The following is an 18,564-nucleotide window of genomic DNA, read 5'->3' on the forward strand; positions in this document are numbered from 1 at the left end:
TCCTACAAATACCTTGGTGTGCACTTAGATGAGAGACTGGTGTGGTCTAGGATTACAGAGGCCCCTTATAAGAAGGGGTGGAGTGATCTGTATTTTCTACTAGTTAAAATCCTTTAATGTCTGCAGTGACCTGCTACAAATGTGCTATCAGGCAGTGACATGTAGTGGTGGTGTGAAAGCAAAATACACCAACAAACTGTACAAGCTGATCAGGAAGGCCTGCTCAGTCATTGGTGGAGCAATTCAACTGGACTCAGTGGGGATGCCTCCGGAGAAATGGATACTGGACAAGCTGAACATTCTAATCTACTGATTGGCAAGTCTGTTGAGCTGAAGAGTACCTTTACTGGGTGATTTCCTCTAAGTGTTTTGACTAGAAGATACTGTTCTTTTCTACCAGCAGTTATGAGGCTGTACAACTCATCTCTTTATCACCCTCAGAAACTAACTTGACATATTTTATTTTTATCTATCTTACTTTTGTTTGATTTTGCACTGGACAGTGCTGTTGTGACACGCTGCTTACCCTGCCACAGACCTCACAGCATGCCATCACTGAATAACAATGTAAGTGACAAATAAAATCACTGACTTCTTAAATGGTTTCGAAAGCGTTTACTTAAAACTCATTTTACTTATTGTTTTCAATGTACTCAAGTACACTGAGTAGCTCAAGTTCCAACAAACAACACATAGGCCTATTGTGTTCAATCAGCACATAGGCCTACACCATATAAAACATGACAGCTTTACAAAAATACAAAAAAGTACAAATACAAAAAAATGCATACAACAAAAGTTATGTAGTGCTAGAGAACAGTATACATAAAAGTATAGATCAATATTTCAAGAGGAATAACTTTCAAATGTATGTAGAAACATTTATGACCAATATGCATGTGACAAGCCAAAACATACAAATCTCAGTCAGACTCAAATACATAGACCTAAACACACATTGTGTTCAATGAACACATAGCCTAAACTGTATAAAACATGAGTGCAATTATACAATTGGCTGTATAATAAAAAAAACAGCTGAAGTGCTAGAGAACATAAACATATATGTTACAGAATTAACGTTTCAGGTAGCAGCGTTTTCAAAGCCCTGTAAAAACATCCCTGAGCAATATGCATGTGACAGGGCAAAACATCAGAAGCCTAGACAATGTCCATAACCCAGATGTTGCTGTCCAAAACAGCATTGAATTCTGATCTAAAATCTGGGAAGTTATCGTAACTATCTGACACCTCCAGCACAAATGCACATGTGTGGCCAATAGGCCTCCTGGAGAAGTCTGACATTTTTTCTCGAAATTGTCAACTTTTTTCTCAGAAATTTAAAAAATATTTTCTCTTCATGTGGCCCTAATACTCTTCCGTACTCTTCCGTATAAGACTGCTGAAACCTGTTTTACTGAAGTAAATTATTAATTTAAGTGGGGTTACAAAAAGGGGGCGCTAGTGAGCAGCGCATTGAGTACCGGTAGATGTGCTTCCAGATGCTCCTCCGTGCCAAGCTTTAAAATCAACATTTTGAAAGTCTCATATCTCATTTTATTAGCCCCTGGAATTTCCCCGATACAGTGGGTTTAACCTGCTAACTTTTTGCAACAGTCAACATGCCTAAGAAGTCTAAAGACGCTGAGTTGCCCCGAACAGCTTCGGCTAATGCTAAGGATGCTAGCGGTGATTCTCCCAGCCAAGTTACGAGGGACGACATGGATGATGTGCCGTTGATGTGGGAGATACTCAAACACGAGTTGACAAGTTGGACCAGACCCTTCGGGCTGTACAAAGCTCTCAGAAGGATGGGTTAAATGCAGAGGTGAAATTTCACTGTGTGTGCTCTGCTGTGTGCATGTATGTGACTAATAAAGAGGGTTTCATCCTCCGATTCTATTAGGGTTCGTCCGTCCATCCATCCATCCATCCATCCATCCATCCATCCATCCATCCATCCATCCATCCATCCATCAGTATAAGAGACTCCCAGGCTCGCTCTACGAATCGAATATTTGCCTGCTTCTAAAAAAGGGAAAGGAAGAGACCGACCCTGCAAGTTAAAGACCTATTGCACTTCTAAATTGTGATCAGAAGGTAATAACTAAAGTCCTGGCCACAAAGTTGGGTAATCATATCTCAAAAATTGTGCATCCCGATCAGACCGGATTTATCCCTGGTAAGTTCTCATTTAGTAATGTTCGTCTGCTCCTAAATACGTTATATTCAGTTCATGAAAAGGACACACAAGCTGCCATCCTATCTCTTGATGCCCAAAAGGCATTCGATCAGATCGAATGGCCTTATATATTTGAGACTTTGAAACGATTTGGGTTCGGGATGGACTTTATAGACTGGATCAAAAATAATTTACTCCGGCCCAGTGTCTTCTATTCTCACTAATTCAGACAAATCTCAATCTTTTGATTTGCAGAAGCGATCCCCTTTCCCCCCTCCTTTTGGATATTGCTTTGGAGCATCTTGCAATGGGAATCAGGAGCCACCCAGGTATCCATGGTGTAAAATTTGGTGATATTGGGAGCCTTGTGAATTTATATGCTGACGATTTACTGATTTGTTTATGTGATCCATTAGTTTCAGTTCCCAACCTCCTGAGCTACATTAAATCGTTTGGTGGACTGTCAGGGTATACAATTAACTTGGATAAAAGTGAATTCATGCCTCTGTCAAATGATCTGAGCCCTGCATTCTTGAAATCTCTGCCATTTAAATGGGTCACTACCCACATTACCTATCTTGGACTTAAGATTTCCAAAAACCCCAAACTTTTACTGAAACTGAATTTCTTGGATATGGTAGACAAGTTAAAAGCTAACATCAGGACCTGGAAGTTGCTCCCCCTCTCAATGATTGGCCGCATCAATGCGGTAAAAATGGTTGCACTTCCAAGGTTTTTGTACCTTTTCCAAAACCTTCCTATTTATCTACCATTGTATTTCTTTAAACAACTGGATTCAGCTATCCTTTTGTTTGTCTGGGCGAATAAACCCCCCTGCATCTCTAAAGCACACTTACAGAAGACTGTAAAGAGGGGTGGCCTCGGCCTCTCTGTATTTAGGCATTATTACTGGGCTGCAAATGCGGGGGCTCTCTCCTTCTGGCAATGGGGTTCCCCTGGTGATGACTGGCCTGCTGTCTCCCCACTCTGGTTGAAGATCGAATCCATGTCAGTTACAGAAACCTCTCTCCCAGTGCTGCTCTTTTCCAGAGCACAGCCTTCCTACAAATTTGGGTCATAACTTCATTCTCAGAAATTCCCTGAAGATTTTGAATCTAATAAAAAAGATTTTGGGACTGCCAGATGTCTTGGTACACACCCCTATCGCGTACAATCACCTGTTCATACCAGCGCAGATGGACGGGGTCTTTCTGGACTGGAGAGAGAGGGGACTGTGCTGTATTGGTGATCTTTACATAGATAATAAGTTTGCTTCATTCCTTCAGCTCCAAACTAAATATCATCTTCCTCAACCACATTTTTACCACTACCTTCAGGTCCGGCATTTTGTACGGGGGTGTATTCCAGAATTCACAGTCAAACCAAAGAGCCACATTTTTTATGATTTACTTCTCTTGCAGCCAAACTCTAAACATTTGGTCTCCTGCTTCATCACTGCTTTTACAGTACCAGTGGATACTGGTCACATCAGGCAGACCTGGGCTGAAGAATTGGGTGCTCCAGTGTCTGATGAACTGTGGGAGGAGGGCCTGTCCAGTATACAGAGCTGTTCTGTCAATTCTAGGTATAGATTGATTCAATTTTAAGTCCTACACAGACTGCATTACTCTAAAACTAAACTTAGTAAGATATTCAAATCGGTTTCTCCCATGTGTGATGGATGTGTTATTGCCGAAGGATCACTGTCACACGTATTCTGGCATTGTCCAGTGATAGGCATGGTTGCAGCTAAAAAGTTAATATTACTAAACTGGAAGTCGCCATCGTCCCCATGTTTCAGAAGGTGGCTCAACGAAATGCTCTCTATCGCTAAGATGGAACAGATTCGTTCTAGCATTAAAACAAATCTGAATTCACAAAATTATTTCCGGAAGGTGTGGGAGCCGTTTTTGAGGTTACTTGAGACCTAATTGTATATGTCATGGGTTGTGCTGCTATGTTGTGTATGTATTCTATGCAAACTTTGCACTATCTTGCATGCTGACTGATATTCTGGCATTCTCTCCACATAGTTTATTTTTCAATTTTTAGTATTGTATTTTTGTTGTTTTTGTTGTTTTTTTGTACCCTTGACCCTCCTGGTGGATGGGGCAGCCTCCTGTTTTGTCAGCAGCATTGCTGTTGACTGGCAGCTTTGGAATGTTTGGACTTTTAGATATGAATCCCCTCTCTCTACGTCTGTTAATTTGTTTATTGGTACTTGGTGCTTTTTGTCTGTTGTGTGTGTCTTTTTGTTTTACTGTAAAATAAAAAATCAAAATAAAGTAATCAAAAAAAAGTGTGGTTAGAAAAAAAAAAAAAAAAAATATGTATAGCACTTTGAATTTTACACTGACAACATAGAACAGTACTGGCAATGTAAACTCTTCCAGGTTTGAAGATTGCCTAGCATTACAAACACTGTAATTTATGAACACTGTTTAGGTTTAACTTGAACAACAATGGAAAAACATCAACCATAAACAGTTGCCAGTTTTTACATAAAACGTTTCCAAGAATACAGTGTCACATTTCTATTTTTTGTAAATAAATTGTCTTTATTGAAATATTAACACAAGTGTGACGTTTTTTTCCACAGTGCCTTCAGCTGTCATATTTGAATTTTAAAGAGATCATAAATTGAAAAGAAAACATCTACCTCCTTCTACTACAACAATACATCTTGCCTCCACACGAAGAACTTGTGGATTATATAAAAGATGACGTTACTAAATTCCTGTGTGTGTGTGTGTGTGTGCATGCAGTTTTCATTTGCTGTCTAAGCAAACAAAGCCTTTTTAGGCCAAATCCATTACCTACACTCCACTCTTCAACACAGATGAATTCTGTTCTAAAATATGCATAGTCTTTGTAGTTAGATGCCAGTTCCAAAAACAACCACAGGTGTGAGCAAAGGGCGCCCTTGCGAACTCTGGCTGTTCTGCTGTGAATGTGACTTTAATGGTCTTAGATAGGAACACGTCAGACCCTGTACAGTACCTGAGGAATAGGTCAAGCTCCTTCTCATTTCTTTCTCTTACAAATATCAAGAGATGATTTGAGGTAGTTTGTTCTTCCAGTGACATAGATCCTGGGAACTTGATGGTTTTGGTAATGTTTCTTGCCTTGGGTTTGAGATCATCCAGAATCTTCTTCAGTCCTTCACCACTCCAACACTCATGGATTGTCCAATAGACCTGAGAATTGGCTTCCAACACTTTATGACAAATGCTGGTTGTTGTACCATTTCTTTGTGGGCTATTTCCTCCACCAGACTTGGCAGATTTTCTTCAGTTGGGAGTACACAGCAGTTGTGACTGCTGAGTATGCTGAGGAGTTCATCTATATCTGCCCCTTTGAAGTTGCTAAGTGCCTCAGTTAGCGCATCCTTCTCAGTTCCGCTGATATAGTTGAAGAAAGCCTCCAGTAGATAGTCTGAACAGGAGAGAGATAGAGCCTCTGTAAGGAATGGAGGGGCAAGTTGGACTGGAAAGAACTGAAATGTCTGCCATCCAAAGGCTAAGAGGCGAGCAACAGCAGTCCACTCTTTCTCTTGGAATTTGTGGTGCAAAATTGGAATCTTGTAGTTGGTTCCACAGGTCTTTGTTGCATAAAACACATCCCAGAAATCAGTGAGGCAATCTCTAGTGACCCCAATCCCAACTCCTGCCTCAACGTCATCACGTTCAAGCACACGCCTGATTGAAATATTCATATCTAGTATGCAGTTGTTTGTAAATGCTTCAATCATGTCCATAAAACAGTGTGCTTTGCGAATCACAATGACTTGCTTCTCCACTATATTCTCTGGATTTGCAAAGAAATCAATGGCCATTGTGCTGGTGGAACTTGAAGCCTGCTCAGAATCCACAATGTGTATAATAGCTTCTTCCATCTCAGCTACCACTTCTGCTACTTCTATTTGATTTTCAAAGACTGTGTTTGCGCTGCTTTGTTGTTGGCTGTTGACTTATATGGACCGTGAGTATATCAGAGTGTCAGCAAGACCATCGACAAGTTCAAAAGGCTTGTTGGTGTCATATCCAAGTACAATAACTGCATCATCATGGCCTGATGTTTGATAATCAGGAGTAGCTTGGAGTGTTGAGGTAGTATTGGGACTGTTCCAAGAGAAAGGCCTACTGCCGTACCGAGGCCTTTTGACAGGAGTGGGGGAGAGCAGTGATGGGCTGGATGAGCATTGAGATGCATGTGTAGCTGGCCCAATTGTGTTAGATATGTCAGGCGAATAGGGCATGTCTGTTGTTGCATCACTAAGCTCAGAATCACTACAATATTTTGACTTTGTATAGAGGTATAGTCTGAGGATCTTGTAATTAGTTTTCTCTGACAAACTTCCAAATGTGACATTACCCTCAAGGGGCTCCTTAGAACCAATGACAGAAAGCATGTACTCAAAGTCCTCTAATTTGCCTTTCGTTGATGTACCGTTGGGGAAAAAAAGTGTTTTCCCTTTTTCAAGAATGGTGGATACAGTATCATCTTTGCTTACAACTATCTCTCTTGTTCCACCCCCAGTATGCCTTCTTACTTGTTTGTACATAGAATGTTGGTAGTTCAACCATCCAAGTTAAATTTTCCTTGTCTTCTTTTCAGCATTCCTATTTCCACGAAGTGTAGGCTTAGAGTTAAAGCTGCCGGTGGCTGTGGCTGAGGCAGTGGATGGAAGTCTCATCTTCTCTCTTAGTCTATTTATTAAAGTTTGTTTCCTTTGCTCGGTATCCTCTATCTTTTCACTTGAAGATAACTCCTTCCAGTTTCTGGCAAAGACACGGTCTCCATATCGAGGAATAAAGGTAGAGAGTTTGTCTTCTCCAAGGAACTTTACAACGTCTTGATCGATCTAAAACACAAAAGCAGATATAATGTCATATTCACCTACTGGTAACCATCACACTCAGAAAAAGAAGGCTCTAAAAGAGTTCTTCACAGAGAGATTGATTTCTACATATAAATATTTGACTCTAGAGAACACTTTTCTCTTGGCACTTTTCTCCCCTATATCCAGAGGTGGTAGTAACAAGTTACATTTACTCCATTAAATTAATAACTTTTTGGATAAATTGTACTTTTAATGCAAACACTTTTGCTTTTACTTGAGTAATATTGTTCTAAAATAACAATACTTTTATTTGAGTAAAAGTTTTGGCTACTCTACCCTCTTCTGCCTATATCAAGAACCTTTCTATTTAAAAAAAACACTGAAGGAACCTTTTGGAAGGAAAAATACTCATTTTATACTTGTGACATGAGTCAATAGTGCCACCTTGTGACCAGAGTCAGCAATAACATGTAACTGTGCAGCTCACTTAAAATCTGCTTCACATTTAATTTATTTCACAACAATATTACACTCAAAAGAAAACAAAGAACACATTAGACAACTTTGAGAACTATCTCACACCAGTGGAAAATTATATTTAAATGAACGAACTACACGGCTACATATATTTGAGTAATGAGTGTTTTGAGTTTCTGTTTATTTCTGTGAGTGAGAAGGTAATGTATGTATGTATGTATGTATGTATGTATGTATGTATGTATGTATGTATGTATGTATGTATGTATGTATGTATGTATGTATGTATGTATGTATGTATGTATGTATGTATGTATGTATGTTATTATTATGTAATTATAAGTGTTTAACATGTTATATTTCTGTTGTTCCTTTTTGTAGAAAACCCACACTCATCACTGTAAGCTCCAACTGTTATGCTTGTGTGCTGCTGAAAAGGAAAGGAAAGAAAACTGAAAGCATATCAACGTCTCTAAGCCTTTTATTACCCCACGTACTCTGAATTGTGGCCTCAAGTGGGGTTCTAGTCTGCACACCGGCGTGAACCTGGTGATAAACCTTGAACTAGTGCCCAGTCTGAAAATTACTATAGTAGTTTCTCCACTACAACCAGAGTGACATTAGCTGGTTTAAACTGGACACAATAACTGAGTCACCAGTTCAACCAGCTTGATACCTACATTACAGATCATAAAACCTTACAATAAATTAAAATAGATTTCTGTCAATCTTCAGACAAATACAGTTTCTATTCTATTCTATTCTTACACTGGTCAAAGCTGTTTTTGTTTATTTGTTTTTAAGAGCAAGGGTGTGTGTCCAAACCTTTGCTGCAATTGTGTAGTTACCAGTATTAACTTAGGTCATATAAATCATTTTATGTCCATCTTGTGCAGGTAAATACATGTATTATGTCATTATCAATGTCCAAATTTATCATATTTATGATTCTACAGACTTGCAACAACCAAATTGGACCAAAATAGTTCTTCATTTGTCACTTTAGCATTAGCAGGCAATGCCTTTGAATATTGACTTAGATTATGTAGCTACTTCACCTTGTCCTCTGCCATTCTTGCCAGGTTCTCCTCAGGAACACCCCTTTCTCTCAAGGCTTAGAGAAACTGGTCCATAGTGATCTGTAGGATTCAACAGTAAAAGTAGTCATTATTAGCAGCTGCAACAAAGTTTTTCAATTCCTGACTGCTGGCCCTTACACAAAAGAGTTGTCATAGTTCTTCTGATTATTTAATAGCCAAATTTTGATTTGACCATTGTAATGCTGTGCCACAAACCATAATAATAAACACGACACATATCAAAGCACTATTAAATGAATTAACCTATTCGACTTAGCCCCCCATTTTGAATATTTGCTCAAAATTGCACACCTCCTACTTTGACCATACTACCATACTTTGACTTATAACCAAGTGCTTGATTTCTTTTGAAAGCTGAGGATTACAAGCCTTGTAGAATATTTTGGTACCAATAGATTGACTGTGTCAATTACATGAAATATATGGTTATTCATGGAAAGCTTTACATGTATCGATTCTTGAGACTCTCAGCTTTCAAATGATATACATCATTACTATGGTAGTTCATGATAAGGTGCAAACATGCATTTGTAGTGTTGAGTGTGGGGGGTGGGAGGCTCCACTGTCCCGTATTCGGGACGGGTGACTGGTGAGAGGTTAATAAACGTTTAATTACGTCTACATTACATTGCTAAGTTAACTTTAGCCTACATTTACGTTACCTTAGCTGAAGCAGCCGGATAAATTGGAGTTTGTTAGCCTCTCATCCAGTGGCGGGTTAGGGGGGGGCAGTTGGGCGGCACAGTTGGGCGGCACGGTTTAAATAGCACTCCGCAATGAGAAAATAACCCACAAAAGAGATTCAGTAGAATATATTGAAAAACAAAGATTTATTAAACAAAAACACACTGCTCATTACAAACATTGGAACTAGGTTTAGATTAGTATTCAGACACATATTCATCACATTTGACATTTATGTGCCAGAGTAGGCCCCACTTCTTGTAAAGAAATTTAGCCCTCCTCTCTTTCAAGCTGGCAAATTCCTCAATAACTCTCTGGTTAAAGTCAATCATGTCTGTGACCAGCCTTTTTTCCATTGAGAGCATGGCTAAGGCATTCAGTCTCTCCTGACTCATGGTGTTCCTGAGGAAGGTTTTAATCCTTTTCAGAGTTGAAAAACACCTCTCAGCCTCAGCAGTGGTCATGGGAGTTGTGATCATGATTTTCAGCAGTGTAACTGTCTCTGAAAATACCTCAGATAGATTGTTTTCCATGAACAACTGGAAAAGATCCACAGCACTACGGCAGGATCTGAATTCGTCTGTGCCATAGATGAGGCCAAGCTCTGTCTTCAGCTTGCCTCCATCCAGAATTGGATAGGCCTTCAATGTGGTGGCCAAAGCAACTTCAGGGAATACCTTGAGGTAGCATTCAAACTGGTTGCCCTGCAGTAAGGTGGCACTGATGAGGTGGTCTTTGAAGGCAAAGCGTTCCTTGGTGTGTCCAAGTATGGTGTCACATACCTACAGATAAATATATAGAGAGAGAGAGAGAGGAGAGACAGATAAGTTGTGGGAAATATCTATATCAGATCACTTAAAGCCAAGTCTTAGTCTGGGTTAAGTTTAGATGATTTATTTAAATCAGACCATAATCTTACACACCAAACTACATCTCAAATAGACCCACACTCTTAGTTTGCATAGCACCAGGTCAGAGCAATCAAGCTTAGCCTTTTGTTTATGTTTAAACCTATCAGACTTGATTCTTTGCTTTTGTGTGTCTAAGAACCAGAGCTATCAGATTTGGTTCCTGGCTTTTGTTGGTCTAGGTGCCAGAGCAATCAGACCCTGATGGTTGGCCTATGTCTGAAGCCATGACATTAACATTTGTATGGCCATACCCCTATGGTCAAGCACACCCCCTACCACCAAAGAACTCAGTATTTCAGTCTCTAAATATTGAACTCCAGCCATGTTATTAACTCAAATATACTGTATATCAAACCTATTTGCATGGATTTAACTGTAACACAGGCATCTGCTGATTTTGACACTCACCTCAGCAGCAATCCTTCTAAGCTCATCTTCCGACACAGCCCGGCGCTTCCTCGGCTGCTGAGAGCCACTGCTTTGCTCCACCACCATTGCATGGAGAGAATCTCTGTAAATAAAAATAACAATAATTTACAAATCATGTTTATCTTATAACTATGGTACAAGTGAAAGAATGCACTGACTACGCTTACAGAATAACAATGAGATTACCTGATTTTTTTGTATGTCCTCTCGGAACTGCTGGATGCATCTTTCTATATGGACTGAATCTATGTCTCTCTTCTGGAGCTTGGCATAGAGGACGTCCACGTGTGGCATTATTTTATGAAACAGTTGCAGGAAGAAGTTGAACTGAGGATCCTCCAGTAGCCTGATGTAGCCTCCTGCTTCTTGGCTGGTCTTGTCATCAAAGCCACCTGATGCTCGAATTCTTTCAAAGCATTCAACGAGGTGTTCTCTTTGCTCAAACACAGTATTGACGGCACGGCTGTGAAAGTTCCATCTCACAGTGCTGGCTGTTGGTAGTCTATGGGCCACTACCTCATCAAGCACACTGGTCCGCTTGGGGGATCTTGAAAAAAACGCAGAAAATCCACCCAGGTCGGAAAAAGAAGTTTTTGACTTTGACTACGTGGGAGGTAGCCTGTTGCATGATAAGATTGAGCTGATGGGCATAGCAGTGGATATAGTGGGCTGTTGGGTAGTTGAAAAATAGACTGGATACAGTCCAAGTGAGAGGGCCTTTTTCACAGTAGTCATCCCGGATTCTCTTCTGAACTCCTGAAGTGGCACCCCTCATTACACTAGCACCGTCATATGCCTGGCAGATGAGTTTACTTTTCTGCTCACCTGGGAGGATGGCAGCAAGGCGTTCTTTTAAAGCATCGGCAATGGTCTCTGCTGTAGCCGACTGCAGAGGGATGAACTCAAAGAATCTTTCTACCAGGTTCTTATCGTTGATGTAGCGAAGCACAAGCACAAGTTGGGCTTGTGTGCTAATGTCCGTGGTTTCATCTGCTTGGATCGATAGAAAATCGCTGCTTTGAACTTCACTGATGATCTTTTCCCTCACAACAGACAGCATACAGTCAAGAAGTTCATTCTGGACTGTTTTGGATGTTCCCTTAAAGACAGTTGCGCTCTCCAGATGCTCTTTCAGTACACCGTCCAGTGATGCAACGACGTCCACCAAGCCACGAAAAATCCCTGGGTTCTCCGAGTTTTCGCTCTCATCATGGCCACGAAGGGCCAACTCAAAGGCACCACAGAACTTCACACAGTCTATTATTCTGGAGAGGATGTGTCGGTTTTTTCTCACCTCTTCATTATGTTTCCGAATGCCAATTCGGTATCCTTCATCCAGCTGCTCGGCAATGCTCAGTCTTCCAAAGAGGTTTAGCTTAAGACAGTTGGTTAGGTGGCTGCGGCCACATTCGTGCTTCTTACATTTTTGTGTGAAGTGCTTTAGATCCTTCATCCCGGTTGTAGTCCAAAGTGTTTCAGTCCCAGGACTTTGAAATAACAGACAAGGGAAACAAAAAAAGGCATTGCTCACTGTACAACCAGCTAACCAATTCTGCTTAGCATACAAGTTTGAGGAGAAAGTCCGAGTGTAGGTTCTCCCGCGATCAGTGGTCGTCTGTTGAATGTTTAAATCCGGACGCTCGGGTCCCAAGTCTTTCAATTTCTTCTTTTCGACATCTGATAGTCGATGAAACGGTGTTTTAAGTAGAGCTTGCACGGAGTTCTCAGCCATCGATGTCGCCATATTCACTCAATCTAAGTTTCAGCTAGCTACGGTGCTGCTCTTTACGCTTGTGGTTAGGGAATGATAACGATGCTGATTCGCCGAAATAGTCCAATCGCGTATCTAAGAATGTCACATTGAACTAAGAAACAATGCCATTGGCTGTGGGCGCAAAGATTAGCGCCCACAGATCTAAGTTTCATCCCCCAATGAAAAGCTATCCTTGCTAAAATGACTGAGAAAAGTATAAACTCTCCTATAGACTCCCATGTTATCGGCGCCCACGGACGGTAGCCGACCTGCCTATTCTCAGAAAAGGCGAATGGCAATATATTATGTCCGGACACATTTTAGCGGTTCTTGACAGTGGTCTCCCATACACATTTAACCCATAAACACGGTACATTTCTTATTTCAATTATGTTGTATATATAACGTTTTTTAACTCAAAAAGTCAGGGTGGGCGGCGCCCACTATTGACGCACCGCCACTGCTCTCATCTGATAACCGGTAGTATGGGCTGAAATATGTGCCACCAGAAACTGAATTTGAATCATTTATATTTGAATTTGCATTGCTAAACTTGAATAATTGCATTGAAAAACTGAATTTGAATCACATCATTTGAAATTGTATTGTTTAATTTGCATCATTGCATTGGAAAACTGAATCTGAATTGTATCATTTGAAATTGAATTTATTAGTTTGGAACTGAAGTCCAATAAAATTGGATCCTCAATGAAAATTCAACTCTCTATACATATTCACATTCAGTTCTCACAATTCAAATTCAGTTCTCAAAATTCAATTTCAAGTTACTGTGACAGACATCCGGGTAGTTGAAGGATGCAGAATGAGCAATCGAGCGCAGACACACAGGACTCCTCTTCGGCCAATCAGCACCTATGTTTTTTAAGCACAGTATGCTTTCTACCCGCCATAAAAACGGAGAACTCGCCTTGCGTGAGAATGGATTCGGCTGGGACAAATACGGTAATGGCAATTTAACATATATTTTAACGATCTTTTGTTTAACTGTTGTTAATGTTGTAGCTATTTTGTAGAAACATTTCGTTTCGTCAGCGAGCATAAACAAATCATGTTTACAATTACATTAGACAACTAGCACGTTAGCATTGTTTCAGCTAACGTTATCATTTTAGCAACGCTGCAACGAGCGCTGGACATAGTCTACAAACAGCAGTGCATACAATAACGACACATATTCGTTTTTTACTGTCATTGAATAGCACCGAGTGAAAGTCAACGTTTTCTTTATATCTAGTGACAGTGATCATGTCGTTAGCTCAGATAAGTACCGGTAAACTTAGTCAGAAGATCTAGAAATAGAAGGCATCATGCTAGCTATCTTGCCAGTCCCACCTGTGACTTGTCTGTCCAACCCCCCAGTCAGCTAATACATAGTGTGTCAGTGATTCACAGTGGTATCAGTAAAGAATAGCTCCACTGGATGAAATGGGTTGCATTACTAGATGGTGTATGTTAACAGTTCAAATTGCTTTTGCAGAACATTGTCATTCAGGAGTGCTTGGCCAGACTGAGGGAAAGACTGCAGTGTGCCCTCAACAACAACCCTCCTGATCTTGACTATTTAGAATATATAGTTACCCAAGAGAGGACCTTCATAGATGCAATGGAGAATGTAGCTCTGCCTAATGATATGTGAAACCCTCCATCAACTGAGCAGTTTGCTTGACTTGCGGAATAAACCTCCCCCCTCAATATCTGTGGTGAGGAGTATAGGTCCCCATGGACGTTTAAGACTACAGGTCACAGAGGACCACCTCCAAAGTCTTCTTCATTTAGGTCTACCTGCCACATGTGTAGCAGACATTCTTGGAGTCTCAAGAAGAACCATATACAGGAGGATGCAGGAGTACAACATGTCAGTTAGGAGTCTGTATTCCACCATGACTGATGATGCTCTGGATAATGAAGTGAGAGCCATCAAATCTAGACTACCTCATGCTGGATACCAGATTGTCAAGGGGTGTCTTGAAGCAGAGGGCCACCATGTACAATGGACCAGACTCAAGGCCTCTATGCATAGAGTTGATACAGAGGGCATCTTATCAAGAATGACAAGTATGGGCTGTGTTGTTCGTCAAAAATACTGTGTTCAAGGCCCACATTTTCTGCAGCACATAGGTTTGTATATTACATTTGAATATAGCAGAAAATAGTTATCTTTGGAATAATTTTTTTGCGGGTAATTATCCTCTGCTTCTTTCTTTTTAATTAAACCATGTCCTTTTTTCACCAGATATAACATGGTGATATTCGGTGGCATTGATGGCTACTCTAGGAAGGTAAGTTTCCTACTGTAACAAAATACATACTCATGAAAATATTGCTGGTACAATCCATCATTTTTTGGTAGGGTGTCCATCTTATGACAATCATCCCATAACTATTATTAGTATAACTAAGTCTGTTTTCCACCCGCTAGATCATGTACCTCAATGCTGGATCCAACAACACAGCAAGCACTGCACTTCAGTATTTTCTGGATGGAGTGAGGAGATTTGGATGGCCTTACAAGTGATTAATGCTGCATTCAATTTATTTAGAATTATGGTTCTCATCGTATCTTTTAAGCAATATAAAGGATTTGTCAGCCGTTTATGAAACATGAAATTATCAGGATTTATTCAATGCTGCATTTAGTTTTCATGAACCTGTGTGAGGAAATGATCCAGTATTTTTAGTGAAGGTTTTTTGTGGATTCAGTTGTATGGATACTAATTTCAACATCTAATGTGTTACAGGGTAAGAGGTGACCAGGGTGTTGAAAATGTCAGCATTGCACAGATGATGTTCACTGTGAGAGGCACAGGACATGGAAGCTTTATAAGTGGAAAAAGCGTGCACAACCAGAGGTGAAGTATTCCTTTTGCAATAATTATTATTATCAAATTACCTCAAGATCCAAGTAGGTACATGGCATGTGCTGTTGTTATTGCCCTTCAGTGTGATATTTACTGCAGTTGAATTGCTGTTTGGCTATACTTTTTTAGTTTGATTGACCCTTGGGGAACTTTTCTATGTATGAATTGTAGAATCGAACGTCTATGGAGGGACGTTTGGACAGGAGTTACACACATTTACTATGACGTATTACACAACCCGGAGGAAGATGGATCCCTCGACATCTCGGATAACCTTCATCTCTTCTGTGCTCAGTACACCTTCCTCCCCCGACTCAAGGCTGATTTGGCCAAGTTTTCTGCCGGATGGAATGATCATCCTATCAGGACAGAGGGCTTCCTTTCCCCAAACCAGCTATGGGAGCTTGGGATGCTGCAGCACCCCATCAGAGAGCCTGAGATGTCTCAGGAAAATGTGGCAGTTGAGTAATAATGGCAATGATGTTGTTGTCCTGCCTTTAACTATATGTTTTTCAATCTACATACTGATAATACTATCTTCTGTTCGTTTTAGGGTCTCCAAATTGAGCATATTGATTGGGAGAGCTCAGTGCTCTCTCATGACAACTCTGCTAACCCAGGTGTTACCGTGCCAGAAATTGAATGTCCATTGAAGACCGAGGACATTGAAGCTCTATGTCTTGCCGTTGATCCCCTTTCTCATTCAATTAGTTTTGGAAGAGACATTTATTTGACCACGCTTGCACATGCCTTGTACCTACTTCACCATCATTGACAGTCGTGTACCAATCCGAGAAACTAATTGAAACTAAATAAATAACAAAATGTTGTATTTTGCTTCCAAACTTTTTTTATCGGACACACTCACATTCATTCTGTCAAGAACACAGTGAAGGACATCTTCATATTTGAAACAGCAACATTTCACCTATACCTGATGAAATGCCTGCCCTAGATGGAAGGCCTCTATCACCACTTGTTTGAACTCAGTATAAGTTTGCATATGCTTAACAGGCAGGCGGATTGTATTACTGCATGCGGCGACTGTTGGGTAGCAAACAGTATGTACACCATACTGGATGTTACAGGTGTGATTGAACTGCACACAGACTCTGAAGTTTATCTTCTCTTCTGGTAAGACAGGAATGTGGCCCTGTCCTGTGAGCCACTGGAGAAATGTACTGGGGGACAGGTGACCTGGATAGTCACCCACCTCTGGATGTTCACCTTTTCAGAGACATAAAGCAAACAATCATATAAATGAAATATTGGACATGGTTTACCTGTCCCAGCACAGAGGTAGAATTTGGAAATCTAATCTGACATAAGTGTACTTACAATGATAATGTAATCTACATAGAAACTTCATGAGATGTGTAAGACAAACTAAGTACACAGAGTTTACAAGAAGAAAACTAAATGAGCAATTACATGCTTCCAGCTCCTGCAAGTAGTCCTGTAGATGGTTCATAACGCTCACTTCCACCTGTTCTTGGTTGGAGCCCTTCTCACTGAACTCAGGATGGCACACCGCAAAGACAAAGTCAGCATCAGCCTGGTGAGAGAAACAATGTATCGTTAGAGCTAGAGAGTTAATGAATAGAGCAAGCGGCACTGGGTGAGAACAAAGCCAATGAATGAGAGAAATAAACTGTCAGTGTCAGTCAAAACAGACACACTGACAGAGGAGAGACGGAGAATTGGTATTTGAAATAAGCTGAGTTTAGGACTTGGAATCACTATTGGTAGTAAAAAGTGATATCAGTACAGTACATACCTACTAAAGCCTACATCTATTAACTCACCTTCACCTCCACACCAGGGACAAAGAGTGGTTGACAGATGTTTGAGTATTGGCTCATAAGATCAGCGAGACCATAAAGTTTCAGACCTTCATGTAGCTGGGAGAGAAGGGGCAGCAGCCGAAGTATGGCATGAAGAACAACAGCAATAAAATATAGAAGGGAAAAAGAAATGCTGTACATTAACTCTGTGGTACTCCATTGGCCAGAATGCTTTGTGGTTTGAGTATTCCTATGTTTTACAATATTCAACACGCCAGTGAAAAAGGGGTTACATTAACATCCTTGACAAGGATCAGCATAGTGAAAAAACTATTTTACCGAACAATTTTTCCCCCTTCTCAACTTTAACAGGTCCATTATAGCCACAGCTCAGAATGTCATCAGTCAGTTCAGTCATTGTAGCCTCTGTGGCCGACTCAACCTTTAAAAGACACACACACACACAGGGGAAAACCCACTGAATAACGTGGGGTGCTCCAGATAGTCTGGTTGGCGTATATCATATATCACAATATCTTTGACCAAATATCTCAGTATTGATGTTGTTACAAAATACCCTGATTTCCATGAATTATATGACAGCTGTGAATTCTGTATTACAAAGATGCAATGCCAAACATTTTACAGCAGTTAAACCCTTAAGACCTCTTACCTGGGAGATAAGTGATGTATACTGAGCATCAGAGACATCCTCTTTGGAAATGTGCTCAATCTGTATCTCCCCATCACACAAGTACTTGTAGCACCAAAGTTTGAGGCAGCAGGGTGGTGGTCCGCTTTGAGCCAGACTTGCAGCCCAGATTTCACCAGTACTCCTGAAAGAAGCAGTATAAATAAGTGAAAACATAGTGATGTCCTGAGACTATGACATACATTTAGCCTACTGAACATAAAACTATCAAAACTTATGCACAGCTACAGAGTCAGACAGGTGTGTAGGAGAGGACCAGAAGGGCAACAGACTGAAACAGGAAGGTCCCGCACACTGTCTTAACTTGCAGTTTAATCAAAGAACAATGTTTTTGGTCGCTTGGACCTTCATCAGGTTATGTTATGGTGTGAAACGAGGAAGCAATTTAAATAGACTCAATGGACCACGTGGGCCAATCAGAGCCCACACCTGGTGACGTCATAGTAACACATAACACAGGAAGATCCTGTATTTGGATGCAGTAACCAACAACTAATCCGAGGACAGCTATGGCGTTTTTTCTGCAGGCTACCTGGCTACATGGTGTTCCATCAATATTGGACATTTTTGATTCTCAACAAAGGAATTGAACAAAATTAGGTCATTTGAACACAATGGCATGCCACATACAGGAAAATAACCATTTTACTTTTCATTCAAGTCTGGTAGGACAAATGTTATTAATTTAATCCCATAGACACACCTGAAGTTTGCTTGATCAAGATCCAACATGGAATATTTGGGACATTTTCCAGTCTGGTCACCCTCAAACAGCTTCTGCTCAATCCCTGCAACCATCTCTTTGAACTC

At 40.5% G+C, this 18,564-nt stretch overlaps 2 long non-coding RNA genes across 4 annotated transcripts; one reads left to right on the top strand and one right to left on the bottom strand.

The window, feature by feature from the left end:
• Window positions 1-9,551: 9,551 nt before the first annotated feature.
• LOC134876070 (uncharacterized) lies at window positions 9,552-11,265 on the bottom strand. The gene is made up of 3 exons (XR_010167335.1): window positions 10,813-11,265; window positions 10,606-10,708; window positions 9,552-10,068 (listed from the first exon to the last, which is right to left on the bottom strand). It is a non-coding gene; the product is annotated as an uncharacterized LOC134876070 (long non-coding RNA).
• A 2,036-nt stretch (window positions 11,266-13,301) lies between these two features.
• Window positions 13,302-16,082, top strand: LOC134876041 (uncharacterized). Of its 3 annotated transcripts, XR_010167327.1 has the most exons (7): window positions 13,315-13,342; window positions 13,878-14,518; window positions 14,634-14,679; window positions 14,820-14,911; window positions 15,139-15,249; window positions 15,430-15,718; window positions 15,812-16,082. It is a non-coding gene; the product is annotated as an uncharacterized LOC134876041 (long non-coding RNA). The 3 variants fall into 3 exon arrangements; XR_010167328.1 differs by lacking the exon at window positions 13,878-14,518 and having other exon boundaries at window positions 13,302-13,342; XR_010167326.1 differs by lacking the exon at window positions 13,315-13,342 and having other exon boundaries at window positions 13,833-14,518.
• The last annotated feature ends 2,482 nt before the right edge of the window (window positions 16,083-18,564 follow it).

The sequence above is a fragment of the Eleginops maclovinus genome, chromosome 14 (assembly GCF_036324505.1).
Source record: "Eleginops maclovinus isolate JMC-PN-2008 ecotype Puerto Natales chromosome 14, JC_Emac_rtc_rv5, whole genome shotgun sequence".
NCBI lineage: Eukaryota > Metazoa > Chordata > Actinopteri > Perciformes > Eleginopidae > Eleginops > Eleginops maclovinus.